Genomic DNA, 13,608 nt, shown 5'->3' with positions numbered 1-13,608 from the left:
CTTTTCGAATGGAAGCCTGTGCTTTTTCCAGCGTGTTAAAGGTCCCTACAAATGTGTTCATCTCCTGAACCTGGTCTATTTCTCCAGGGGCCTGCACATCTTTTGCAATGTATACAGCACCACCCTGGGTGACGGCACCCAGTCTGTAGATTTGGGATGTCTAAGTTTCTCAGGTTTGCATATGTCTGACATGTCGTCTTCATCTTGAGGGGCCTCCACCTTGCTGGCTTTAGGCTTGCAGGTAGTTAGTTTATCTGTCTGCATAACGGCACCTGCGTCTTCATCATCTCCATCTTGATCGTCCTCATCTGTGGACGTCTGTGCTTGCCTTGTATTTTTCTCCCCTGAGGAAGGGGGTACGAGGCTGGGTAAGGCTGAAAAGTGGGTTTTAGTCTATTGAATATGTCCACCACCTCCTGGGGCTTTCTTTTAATCCCCATCTCAGTGCCTGGAGGAGTATAAAATACCTTTCTCTTCTGGGCTGTTGGAGGAGTAGAAGATACCTTTCTCTTCTCTGCTGTTGGAGGAGTAGAAGATACCTTTCTCTTCTGGGCTGTTTTGCTCTGCTTTTCAAATCTTCTTCTGGGTTTTTCTGTGGAGGACCCTCCCACACCCCACCGGATCTTCCCCTGCTCTGCCAGGCTACCTTTCTGGATCTTTGTTGCCCAGCATGTCTTCCAGGACTTGTAGCCTGTCCTGCAGGAGTTATACTTCTTGTGCCACAGCCTGCACGAAGAAATCCCCTAGCACCTTCTTGAAACTTTGGGTGCGGTCAGCTTCTACTGCCTCTACCTCCTGTTCGCTCTCTTCACTCGATCTGGAGTCCCCTCTATCACAGGCCATTGTGCAGGATTCCCTCTATAGTGGAGGGTACACTGGGTCAAGCAGATCGATCAGACTTTATCTATCTTAGAGGGTATCAATGCATATACATATTTTTTTTTCGGTCCTGCTCGTGCTGTGAGGTGTGAAGGGTATTTTCTGTGAGTACTAGCTTTCAGATGCGCCTGTTTCTTCCGCAAGGAAAGCTCTTAGTTGCTGAAGCTCCCCGCAAAGGACACTGCAGGCTAGCTTGATCTGGTAATGCGCATGCGTGTATGTCCGCGCGCGACCTCTGGTCAAGTCTGATAATGTCGTTTTCAACCCAGTGGGCAGACCGGAGCCCCGGGCGGGCGAATCCGCTCACAGGCTCCCACTGGCTCCTCCTTATTCCGCGTTGCTTTGCGGGCGAACGCCAAAGATGGGGAATCTTCCCTCTTGCATCCGCGCTTCGATGACAACCAATATAGCCATTATATAATTATATATATAAAAACATGACGCGTGCTGTTTTTGCCTGCATTTGTAAGAGCATAAGCTGATTAGGAAATAGAATGCATGCCGCCCTAGTGTCGAAAATCGTTAAGCAGTCATATTACAGTTGTAAATCAGAGAAAGCATGATAGGAGTACTTATCTGTCAGAGAGCAGCAAAAAAGAAGAGGAAGGGACCCAGGCAGGGCACGTTATGTAATGTGGAGTGTGTCCTGATTGGAAGACAGGGAGTGAGGCACTCAGGACTACAAGGAAGAAAAGGACTATGGGGGATGGTAGTTCCCCTCTCTCTCCCTTGTTTGGCTTGTTTGTTTTTTCTACAGCCAGTGGCTGATTTTTTTTTTTAAAGAGAGAACATTTTGAAAGTTTCGAAGAGCTGTTGGAGGTAGTGATTAAAGAAGTTAAGCATAATGCTCGCCTTCGGTCCTGACATAGAATAACAAAGGATTGATATGCTAATAGAGGTAGAACTGGGAATTATTGCAACATGCCATCCAATGTCTAACATGTGCAGAAGACATGGGAAGTAAAGTTTGAAGCTGCCCTGCAGAGATAATGCTGATCTGTAATTTGGGGGATGTGGGAAACAAATGGGCACTTCCTGCAACAGTGTTCTTCTCTGGGGACTTAAAGGGTGCCAGTCTCTCCAGGATGAATTTTACTGTACATTGTCTGTGATAAATTAGGTAAAAAAGACACACAGTTTAACCTAGGTTTTGTAGGGTAAGATTTGAAAAAAGTCAATAAAATGCCAAGTCACAAACAAACACGTCCTTGCTGGTTACACTCATTCCTGCTCATCATATAAGAAAACTCATCATGTTGTATTTACCCCCTAACACCAGTAATAAAAATGTCATGCCACTGAAAGAAAACATCCCCTAAGGGCTGTACAAATGCCCCCTCCCCATTTAAGAACACTTATCATGTTGCCTTTCACCTTAACACCAGTAAAAGAAAAGAAATGATGTGCCAATGTGAGGAAATATTGGGCCTCATTACGGCTTTGGCAGTAGCCATGCCGCTATTGGTGGCATGGCTGCCGCCAAAACCAGGTCCGGGTCCGGGTTCCCAGAATGGGGAATTACCAGACCATTCCGAGTACGGAGGGCCCGGTAATTCCTCCCTCTGGGAACCCAGGACCGGAACTTCCCCATTCCCATCTGAGCCCGCATAGGGCTCAATGGGAATGGCAGAGGGAGCAAACAACGGGCCGATTACGAGCGGCCCGTTGTTTGCTCCCTCTTCCCCTCGCGGGACCCGGTAACGACGCCTGGTTTGACCAGGCGTTCCTTACCGGGTCCCGCGAGGGAACCTCGTAATGAGGCGGAACGGGTTTAACGGGTCCGCCTCCTTTTGGGGAGCCCGTTAACCCATTCCGCCTCAGTTGTAATGAGGCCCATTGTCTCTCTTCCCCCATGCAGTACTCGCATTATGTTGGCTTTGCTCTTAACGCGAGTAGAAAATTCCGTGCCACAGTAGTACCCTGAAAGCCCCATTGTAATACACACCCCACACTCCATCCCCTCCTTCACATAATAACTCTCAAACAGGCTTTGCTTTGACCAAAAACACCAGTAAAACATGGCATGCCCCTGTCAAAAAATTATCATAATCCAATGACCCTCCCCGGGCCCTAGTCTCACATACACAAGCACAGAACACACAAACAGAGACACACACACAAACACACACAGACACTCACACACCCACTCAAAATACACACACAGACTCTAGATACACACACACATATATAAGATACACACAGATACACACCCAGATTCATAAACATATACATACACATAGATATACACACACACAAATACACAGACACTCACACACCCACTCAAAATACACACACAGACTCTAGATACACACACACATATATAAGATACACACAGATACACACCCAGATTCATAAACATATACATACACATAGATATACACACACACTGATATACAGACACCACATTCATACAAATTCACCCACCAGTGACGCACCAATGACAGCTTCTCTGTCATTCAATCGAGCACCCAGAACATGCTCACTGCATTCACATGTGCACTCATGCCCATGTACACCATTCACACTGCATTCATTCATATGCATGCATTTACAGATGCACCCCAGCATACATACATTCATTCACACAAGCCTTTGCACTTTCAAGCACACATTCATTCAGACATACAATCCTGCCCCAAAACATACACAAACAAAAACATGTTTTTCTTTGATTATCTGATGTTTCCCGCCAGACTCGACACAATGCCACCTTAATAGCTGCCTCCTGCTCCCACGCGCCACGCAGACAGGGAGCTGGAAGAGCTTCCTGGTTTATGACATGCGTGGTGTGCTGGGGCTGGAGAACAACCCCTGCTGCTCAGTCAGCAGGGTGATATATGTAAATGCCCACACACCGCAGCATGCTGAAATGGACATGTACAGACTTTGGTTGTGCCTTGCCTTGCATGCTCAAACCCTACCCTGTCTACGCCTCTTTAAGAGATAGCAACCAATCAACATTACAAATAAGGTGGGACAAACTACGTTGTAAAAGGTTGAGACCTGTAATTCAACGAGGTGGGACACACTAAGATGTAAAAGGTTGAGACCTGTAATTGTACTAAATTATTTTTAAAGCCCACCCAAATGTCAATTGAATATTGTTTGGGGCGTATCATAAAGGCAGCCAGGCAAGGGAGCGAAATATCTTGAACATTCTTTATTCTGACTTATATGGGGCTGTCATTTTTTTTTTTTATTTCTAAAAAAAGGCCCACTTTTATAAGCAGGAGGTGTCACCAGCACTGGGGAGCTCCATGCTGCATTCAGCTATGTCTCAGCTGCATGTCCCTTTCACTTCAAATCTGTGGAAATTGGTTTATTCAGCTAAGCTACAAACATTCACAATGCAGAGAATGTGGAGCAGCTAGGAACAACCCAGGGAAGATAATCAACAGAGTTGGTGACATAAGAGTGAAAACATGAACGATAAGAGACATCCTTGAATAGATAAGTAACCCACAGAGGCAGATAAACATCACCTGAAATTGTGAGATGTTTAAAAAGATGAATGAGGTACAGTAGATTAAATGAAGAAATCCTCCCCCCTGGCAAGAGTGGGGGTGCATTATTATGGGTGAAAGGACACTGAGTAAGATGGGAGACACCCTTGGGAGGAAGGGAGGTACACTGGACTAATATACTCTATAGACACCAGGATAAAGAACAGCTGACAACCAAGCAAGAAAAGAAAATCACAAAACAGCCATAAAACATCTCCATGAGATGACATGACACCAGTCCATCAAAGGTCCTGCCAAAATAGCCACATGGAGCAAGCACTCAACAATGAAACAACCTGCAAACCCAAGAACTCTAATAATCATGTGTGGGAAATATGCCATAAAGGTGCAGCCCACCTAGCATCACCACCAATGTTCCCTCTAAGCTGTGCGCATGTGCGCTTGCCCAGCTTCCTTCTGGCTGCCGCTCAAGAGAGTTTTAGCAGCGCACACAGACAATTCTCACCTATTCAAAAAGATTTAATAAGGCACAAGCCACAGCAATTACCTGAGATTGTCTTTCTCTTAAAGTAAGAAATGAATCTTGATATTCTACTCATTTGCATTACACTACTACGCAAGGGACACCTAAAATCCCTAACAGTAAAATATACACACATGAGGTTAAAAACTAATATACCAACCAAGCTAGGCCTGCACACATTAACCAAATAATGTTCCCTTCCCACCCATGACCCCTAAACCTGACTCTACCACACTTTTACCTTATGACTAACTTCTTCCCCATAACACGTTAAGATACTACTAGACAATGGTGACTCTTCCTCTCTTGGCTCTGCGAAAGGTTAGCAGACGTGTTCCGACATCCACTTGTTTTATGTTTGTTGTAACATGAATAATGTTCACGTACCAGAATTTCATTTACTGATTGTGCCTTACCAAAGGCGTCACCAACACTATATAATCGAACTACCAGCTCAAATATTGGATACAGACTGTAAGTAAATAGGCTACTTGGATTTGTACCCGTATCCCATATTGCCTCTTCATTGTACATATGTCACGCAAGTGCTTTGAAGCGGCCCCCTTGCAAGTTAACGCATTATAAAACTAAAATATGAATTTGCCCTCTAAAGATTTTGAGAAGACAAATGTGATGCTCACTGTCTCCTATTTAAGCATTACTAACATTACCCTATAAGTAGATAGCAACATTGCAATACCATTTACTCAGCCAACAAGGGATAATGGGTATGGACTGTGCCTGGGATTTCTCGCCCATCGTATCAGGGCACCGGATATTCAGACAGGAGAATGCTTTTCAAACAATCTGCATTGTTTCAAAGTGTTCAGAGTTCCCTTGGGAATAGACCTTCACACGTTGTATGGTAACTCGCTTCTATACAAAAACGGTTTCACTGAACACTTGTGTAATCCTGCACAGTGATATAAGGGTGGGGTATGTTGCAAACAATCTTGTATGCACTGCAAACGAATTGTGTACATGCAGAGTCGTGACATTCTTAAAATGCACATAATATGTTGAGGCATTACATATGCCTTACTTGCATAGCATGGTGGGTCTGAAAATATCCCAGTGAGTGTTTACTGCTACAATCCCTCACTTTTTACAGTGCTCTATAAACTAGTATTGTAGACTAGCCAAGGTCCTGGGGAAGGGTATGGGTAGAATAGCACAGGTCATCACTCCTTGCGGGTGATGAACAAAGCAGCACATTTCAAAAACCAAGTCAGACGTTCGGCAGTACACTGAAGAAAATGTGTTGCTTGTTTGCTAACGGATAGGAAATTCTAGTACCCGTCTAGACAACAGCGCCTTCTTTTTCTTTCTATGCTCAGCTGCTGAGGGCTTTTTAATATAACATGTGTTCTGTGTGTATAGTCTCTTGCATCTCCTTACATCGTATTTAACTGATCACAAAGAATTAGAGAATAGGGTCCATAGTTACAGAAGACACTCGATCAGTTGTATCTCGGATGAATTGATGCTATTAACTTAAAAGGCATGTATGTGATTTTCTTCAACAAGGCTCCATAATAAACCTCAATAAGGCTCTTGGTTAATTGTATTTAGGCTGTGGTGTGCAAGGGTGGGCAGAACTATACACTTTATGATGTGCCCTGTCATTTCACTTCCTATCAGGGGTGCAAGCATGGCTCTAATCGGATGTTGCTCCCTACTTGGAGTCAAATGATTTTTCAGGGAGTAAAAAAGTAATTAGCTTTGCCATTAGGGATTCTTTCTGCTTATTAAAAGATGTTCTTTCCCCTTAAAATTCCTCTTGAGATTAGGCATTAATATTATTAGATTTCCTTCCTATGAAACTGTTCTACTGGTCACTAATTAAAAAAAATATCAGTGGAGCTTAGTGGGTTGAAGCAATCATATGTTCATTACTTCTGGTTTTTTCTTTTTTTCGGGTGTAAGAATGGATGGTGCATATGTCTCTCAGCTGTAAGGCTGGTGTTATCACTACCCTCAGGAGAATGTCATGTGGATAGTAAGTAGAAGCACAGGAATTTTTTATCATATTCTGGGGTGCAGTTATTCTGATGCAATTATCATCCGTACATGTATTATTAGAAGCATGTTCTCCTGGACCTTGAATTACTTCATTAAAGCGACACTTGAACTCCTAGCAGCATGTTCTTTAACACACCAGCAAATGTATTCTGTCTGAATTTCTTGACAGCCACATCAGTTATGAAAAGAGATATTTGTGTTTTGTAATCCACATGAGTGATTTTCCAGTGGCATAAAACATACTTTTTTCGCTGCACCAAAGTACGTTTGCAAGGTACTGTGGCAGATGTTGAAGTCTTGGACTGTTTGATGAGTTTTCTGTATAATCACATTTGACATATTTTATTTTAGCCTATGTGTTTGGAAAAAGTGTTGTAAGATTTGTAAATAATTGCAGTGGCTGGCAAGAGGAAATTCCTTTCCAAACTGCCACAGTAGCTCACAAAGTGGCTTACCTCATTAGTCAGTTGCGCACAACAACCAATCAGTTCCGCACATAGCGAAAAATAATTAGAGGGAACATTGATCACCACCATCATAATACCTAACAGCCTTCCAACAAGAAAATCCACCTTGAAGACCACAAGGAACATACAAACAACCTGGAACAAACCTTCAGGAATACTCAAAAGGCACATACCCTAAACACATTTGGACCAGTAGACCAGTGAAGCAAAGCTCATTGAAACTAAACTAATCAGCCCATATAACTTGAAAAATGACTATAAACCAGAACAAAGATAAGAAACTGAACTCTCTCTCCTAATGCATATAAAAACTATACTAATCAATCAATATTCCTTGAAACATGACCCAAAATCAGAACAAAGATAGGAACATACATCCTCCATTAAATCGTTCTGTTTCAACAAGACCAATGAGAAAGATCTAATCACCTCAAAACAAAGCTTCCCGGAAAACAAGGTGCAAATAGCAAAACCCAATAACAACCTCAAGTTTCATGCACCCTCACTCACCACCTGCTCACCAACTCGCCAATATAAAACAGCTGAACAAAACCCTCATACCACACCAAATCACTCACAATGTTGCACCTCTAAAATCAGCTTGTAAACTTGCCCAGTAGCCAAAACACCCAGATGCTCTCCAAAGACTTGTGGTCTCCCACCTGGAAACAAAATGCCTCCAGTGTAAATAAAATGCAATTTTCTTGACCTATTGGTCATGGGCACAGACACAATGGCATACAGACCCATTCGGAGGCAGCTTCGTCATAAGCAAGACACTTTTCTGTGGTCATTTAAAAAAACTGTTTGCAGCAGTTACAGTAGATCAAAGTCAGAAACATAATCAAAGATTTTTTGGCACCTCACATGAGGTTGAATTATTTCTTTGGCCTAAGAGGTCTAATAAGCTGCTTGTATGGTTGATTTTGTTTGGTGGTGAAGAAACATCTTTGAGCTTTAAAATGGCTTCAACTATCTTATCCATTTGGGGCTGGAATAATAACTCGGACCTCCAATGTTATTTCTGGGCGTAAATGGGTGCATGCATCATATATAGCATGAATACACACTCTCGTGGACTGCAGGATAGGAACTTAATATTTGGCAAGAAATGCTTTAAGCATTACTCCTAGAATGATTAGAATGAAAAGATTTAGCAACATATTTTAGCATACCACTGAACATCAGATAGTTGCCTGTATCAGGAAATCTACAAATGTCCAGATTATATTATGTAAAGGTGTGATGCATTCAAGACTAAGGGCATCATTATAAGTGTTTCTGTCTTGAAAAAATGGGCGTGAAAATGCCGGTAATGCCTTCTTTGGCATTTCTTCCAGATCGGCACATTTCAAGTTTGCTCGTGGGAGCCACGGATTTCTCAAGAGTCCTGACCTACTGGGAGTTCAGGCCCCTACTCGCAAATAAATGCCTGAATCACTTGCACCGTTACTAACGGTGCCGGTAATTCAGGCAAAGCCATCCACTCCATTGGAATGGGAACTTACTGGCTCTCCACTGCCCAAATATCCCAGTGATACCGGGATATCGGGCGGCAGAAACGGTAAGGCAGGTTTGCCGGTATCTCACCGGAATTGCCAGTTGCATACAGGCAGATCTATAATGAGGGCCTATGTGGCTAGGACAATTTTAGTTTGACAATCGTAGAATTACCTTCTTGGCTCTCCTTCCAAAAACTGGATTACCTCATTGGAACTTTAAAAGTATTTACAAGCCTTGTCTACATTGAGCTGCATCAGTCAGGAGGCAGAGCAATTGCTTTGCATACCAGTCTGAAAAAAGATGATCCGCCCTGATCCATCACCTATTCTTATTCCAAATTAGTATCTGGCATGCGATTATTTACATTGACATCTACGCACTGATTGGTGCTTTTACGAACCTTACTTGCAAGTAATCCCTCTCTCATAAATGTGTGTTCCTCGCGCCGGTCCCCAGCACTCACTTCCCGCATATCGTCTTCTCCGGTCAGGCTGCCATGGAAAGGGAGAAGGGACTACCTGTAGTCACTACTCCCTGTTCCATGGCGGCCATTTTTTTGTTTACCCTTTTTATTCATTTGTTTTAATGGCCGCCATGGAACAGGAGAAGGGACTGCGTGTAGTCAATGTTCCTGTTCCATGCAGACCATTTTCTTTGTTTACTATGGCCGCCACAGAAAGTGAAAGCGGACCACATTTCCCAATCCACGCCAGGCATTTTCATTTTCTGGATGCGAAACGCAAAGCGTCTCACAACCGAAAAAAACCACTATTAGGACCCCGGTCTAACGGGCCGGTTTATTAATGGATATAAGCCTCTTGCCAGGGTCTGGGGGCATTACCATGTCAGACATATACGCTGCAGGCATATAATAGTCTTTTGCATACTGTTCATAACCCTTAAATTAGGATTCATTATGGAAAAAGTAATTTAATCATTAAGGAAAAGTGAAAAAACACAGGGACACCAGGCCAGAGTGACATTATCAGACTTTCGACTTTCCACATCACACATATCTACGAATGTGTCATTTGTTTAAAGTCTCAGACCCTCCATCTGGTGAATATCTCTTCTCATTGAAAGAACCTCTGCTCAGTTCATGTTCTACTTTTCATCTGCACAAAATACTGTGCTTCTTTATTTTTTATTTACTTACGTGTGATCTAGTTTAAAATAATAAACTGTATACACCATTGTTTTACCTAAATACATACATTTACACATATTACAGAATTCCACTACTTTAGACTACAATTTGAATAAATATATTTGTACATCTCCATAGATCAATAGTAAAACATTTAGAATTTACTTATAGATATCAAATAACTTCGTTTTTCATTCAGTTAAACACATTTTCCCTTCACGGCAGTAACGTTTTTCAACGGGAATGGCCGTTCTCAGACCAACATTTGCCATATACTATAACCTTAGTAATAAAAATGTTTTTCTAAGGCCCGGTGATGGAAACTTCACAATGTTCTATTGGGGCTCCCCTTCTTTATATGTATGTATTACCATCTGCTGTAAACAGCGCTTAAGATTTGCTGCAGAATCATTTTTAATAAAGGCCCATATGTGTGCCTTTTATATCATTTATCTTTACAATGTCCTAATCCTAATAAATCTTGAATTCAATATTTCTAAGGAATTGTTTGACGCTTATTCTCAGATCATTTACGGCGATGGATCTCCTATCATTCATGAATTCGTTCAACAACTTCCATATCGAGATCTCAGTGTTCTTCACAATCTTTATGCACAGAGCATTTGTTTATGAATGCCTGTGTACTGAGGGACATAATGCCCAGCTCCAGTCTATTGAATTGGATAGGGACGGAATGGGAGATTCCTAAAAGGTACCTCCAAATCTTTGCCTCAAGCCTTTCAGGCCAATTTGAATTGTTTAAACTGGTTTCCTGGTGATATAAGAGTGTGGGAACCAGGGATAGTTAGTATACACAATGCAATTGTACATACTTCTTTACGGTGGCAACCTTGGTCATTACCTTATTGCATACACATTCCTTTTCCAGTTTCTCACTTAGGGATGTATGTAGTAACACTTTCAGATAGATGTATCTTTCAACCAATTCTAGTTTTTGATGCTTCATTTCCCAATATATAATCGTGCGGCATTTCTAATTACCAAAACACATCATTTTAGTTTTGTCCATGTTAATTTTGAGTTTGTTTTCTCTGAGTATCTTTCTATCGCTACCAACAATCTATTTAGACCAATAGAGAGGTCTGGTCAAGAAGCACAATGTCATCTGCGTAGATTATTAATGGTATGTGCTCTCTCCCCAATATAGGATAGTTCTGAACATTCAATAATGCATTTCTCATGTCTGCTCTATATAGGTTAAATACAAATTGGGCCAGAAGACACCCCTTTTTTAGTCCACAATTGGTCTGCACTGGCTGAGTTCACTTACCCTCGTTGTCTAACTTCGCCGCCACTGTTATATCGCTGTAGAGCTGAATAATCATATTTAAAATGTTTCTGGGGGCCCCACACACCATCAATTGTTCCCACAAAATGTTCTGGTTAACAGTGTGAAACGTGGCACTGTAGTCTATATATGCTGGAGGAGTTTCACTTTTAAGGGTAGCACGCCTGGCCATTATTTTAAGTAGTAATTTGTTGTGCAATCTACTGTGAGAATCTGGTATTCTGGTAAATGTTGGCTTCCTTCACCCCTTTTTTTCATTTCCTTTAATAATGACGGACGATTCATTGCCAGTCTTGCTCCTCATGAAAATTGAAGTAGACTGAGAACACCTACATATACAAGTCGTGTTCATACAGACACGCCTAATATCACGTTAATAATGACGGATCATTGTTTTCACAGACACGCTGTTCGTTCCGTTCTAGGCTAAAGACCCAAAGCGCACCTGAAGGGTTCCATATGCTGCCCTCGAAACCAAGACTTTACTCGCAGGACGTGTTCCATACGCCTTCCTCAGAAATCAAAACTTTACTCAGAATGCCCCCGAGATTCACTGCGCTTCCTGCCAAGAAGCGTTCCCTACGCTTCACTCGGAAATCAGGACCTTTTCCCGAAGTGCCTGGAGATCCACAGCGCTTCCTGCCAAGGTTCCATGGCCAGCTAAATAAGTCATTAGCAATCCTTTATTGACCTTCCATTACGGTTTGCAGACCGCAAGAATAAAACTAATGCGACAGAGAATTCTGGCGTAAAATGTTTCACACACTTGAGTGCAGCCTTCAATCTTTACATACCAACAAGGATTATACCCTTGCACAGTACCGGTGTCCAGACATTTGGTCGACCTAAAACTGGTCGAATGACATTTGGTCGACGCAATTTGGTCGAAAACCAAATGGTCGAATTTTTTTTTTTAATTATATATCTATTTTTCGGGTTTTCGTTTTTTACAAAAATGGGTTTTTAGAAAAAAAGGGGTTTGGGGGGGGACCCCCCCCCCCCAAAAAAAGGGGTGAAAATAAAAAATTTAAAAAAATCGACCATTTGGTTTTCGACCAAATTGGTTCGACCGTTTGTCTGGTCGACCAATTTTTTTCGACCAAATGTCTGGTAACCCACAGTACCAGTTATCTTGGAACTGTGCGGTCTCCTTCTTAAATGAATTGACCTTCCAAGTCAGGAGAATATTGCACCTCATGGGTAGCAAAGGACTTTGTGCATTGTTAGTATATATATATATATATGCAACCTGTGTTCTTGTTCTCATCCCACACAGCCCTTCTGCCATGAAGAGCTGCCCGCTTAACTCCTCTGCACTCCCCTAAAGATCATCCTTAGTACTGGGGCAGGAATTGTAAGGGGGCCGGGAGATTTTTGGACTCCTATCCTTCTTCCAGTTTCGGTTCTAGTGCACTTCCTCCATGATTTCCAAAGACCAGGTCTGTATGTTCATGACAGGGGCCCCCAAAGCCCAAAGCGCCCTGGGCCCCAAAATCCCTAAAGATGGTCATGTTCTTGTTGCGTGGGCGTTTAGGCCATTTTGGATCCGAACAGCTTACCGAGCAGTCAATTGTCTGTCAAGCTTTTAATTTGATCTGATGTGTGAATGTATACTTCTGATATATATTATCAGTTTAATTAACAATTTTCAATGAAGATCTAATTAGCTTGATAATATAGCAGTGGCTCTGCATTCTGGCGCTGAGGGATTGTAGACTGCACTTATTGTGCAATTGTCCGCGTACACGCTCAGCGCGCCTCTGCAGTGTTTAAGTAGACCAGCTGGTGAAAGCCAAGCTACAGGCAGTGTACCATGGCAACAAAACTCCTGTTACTCCTTGCAGGGACGAGTCCAAGACTTGGTTATTTTGTGTACACAAATTATCAATGATTAGGTGAACCCCACCTGTACCTGGAGGCCTAATTGATAGGTGTGATGGGGTAAACAAATGTTTTTAATGAATCAATCTTGAGGTTTGCAGTGTTCGGAAATATTTGAGGTAAAAACTGAAAACAGTTTAGCTGAATTGCGTAGAAGATAGAAAGGGGCTCCATCTGCCTCTTTATAAGTCTTTGAAATGATTTCTTGAAAGTTCCAGATTTTCAGTTGAATCACACTCATTGTCCTATTGTTTTATTTAGTTAAAAAAACGAACTTTCTACAAATGTTATGCAATTACTTTTTTCATGGACATGTGATATAAATGGGGCATACAAGCAATTAGTTTTATGTATGATTTTTACTTAAATAGTTGCATTTGAATAATAAATAGAAAATGATGACTAATAACATC

General features: G+C 42.1%; 1 protein-coding gene across 1 annotated transcript in view; it reads left to right on the top strand.

The window, feature by feature from the left end:
* Positions 1-13,608, top strand: part of LOC138526343 (interleukin-5 receptor subunit alpha-like) — a 427,945-nt gene that overhangs the window by 195,320 nt on the left and 219,017 nt on the right. The gene's annotated exons all lie outside the window — the stretch shown is intronic.

Source organism: Ambystoma mexicanum, chromosome 7p (assembly GCF_040938575.1).
Source record: "Ambystoma mexicanum isolate Mex_15411 chromosome 7p, UKY_AmexF1_1, whole genome shotgun sequence".
In the NCBI taxonomy this organism is placed as follows: domain Eukaryota; kingdom Metazoa; phylum Chordata; class Amphibia; order Caudata; family Ambystomatidae; genus Ambystoma; species Ambystoma mexicanum.
This window is presented reverse-complemented; position numbering and strand designations above follow the sequence as displayed.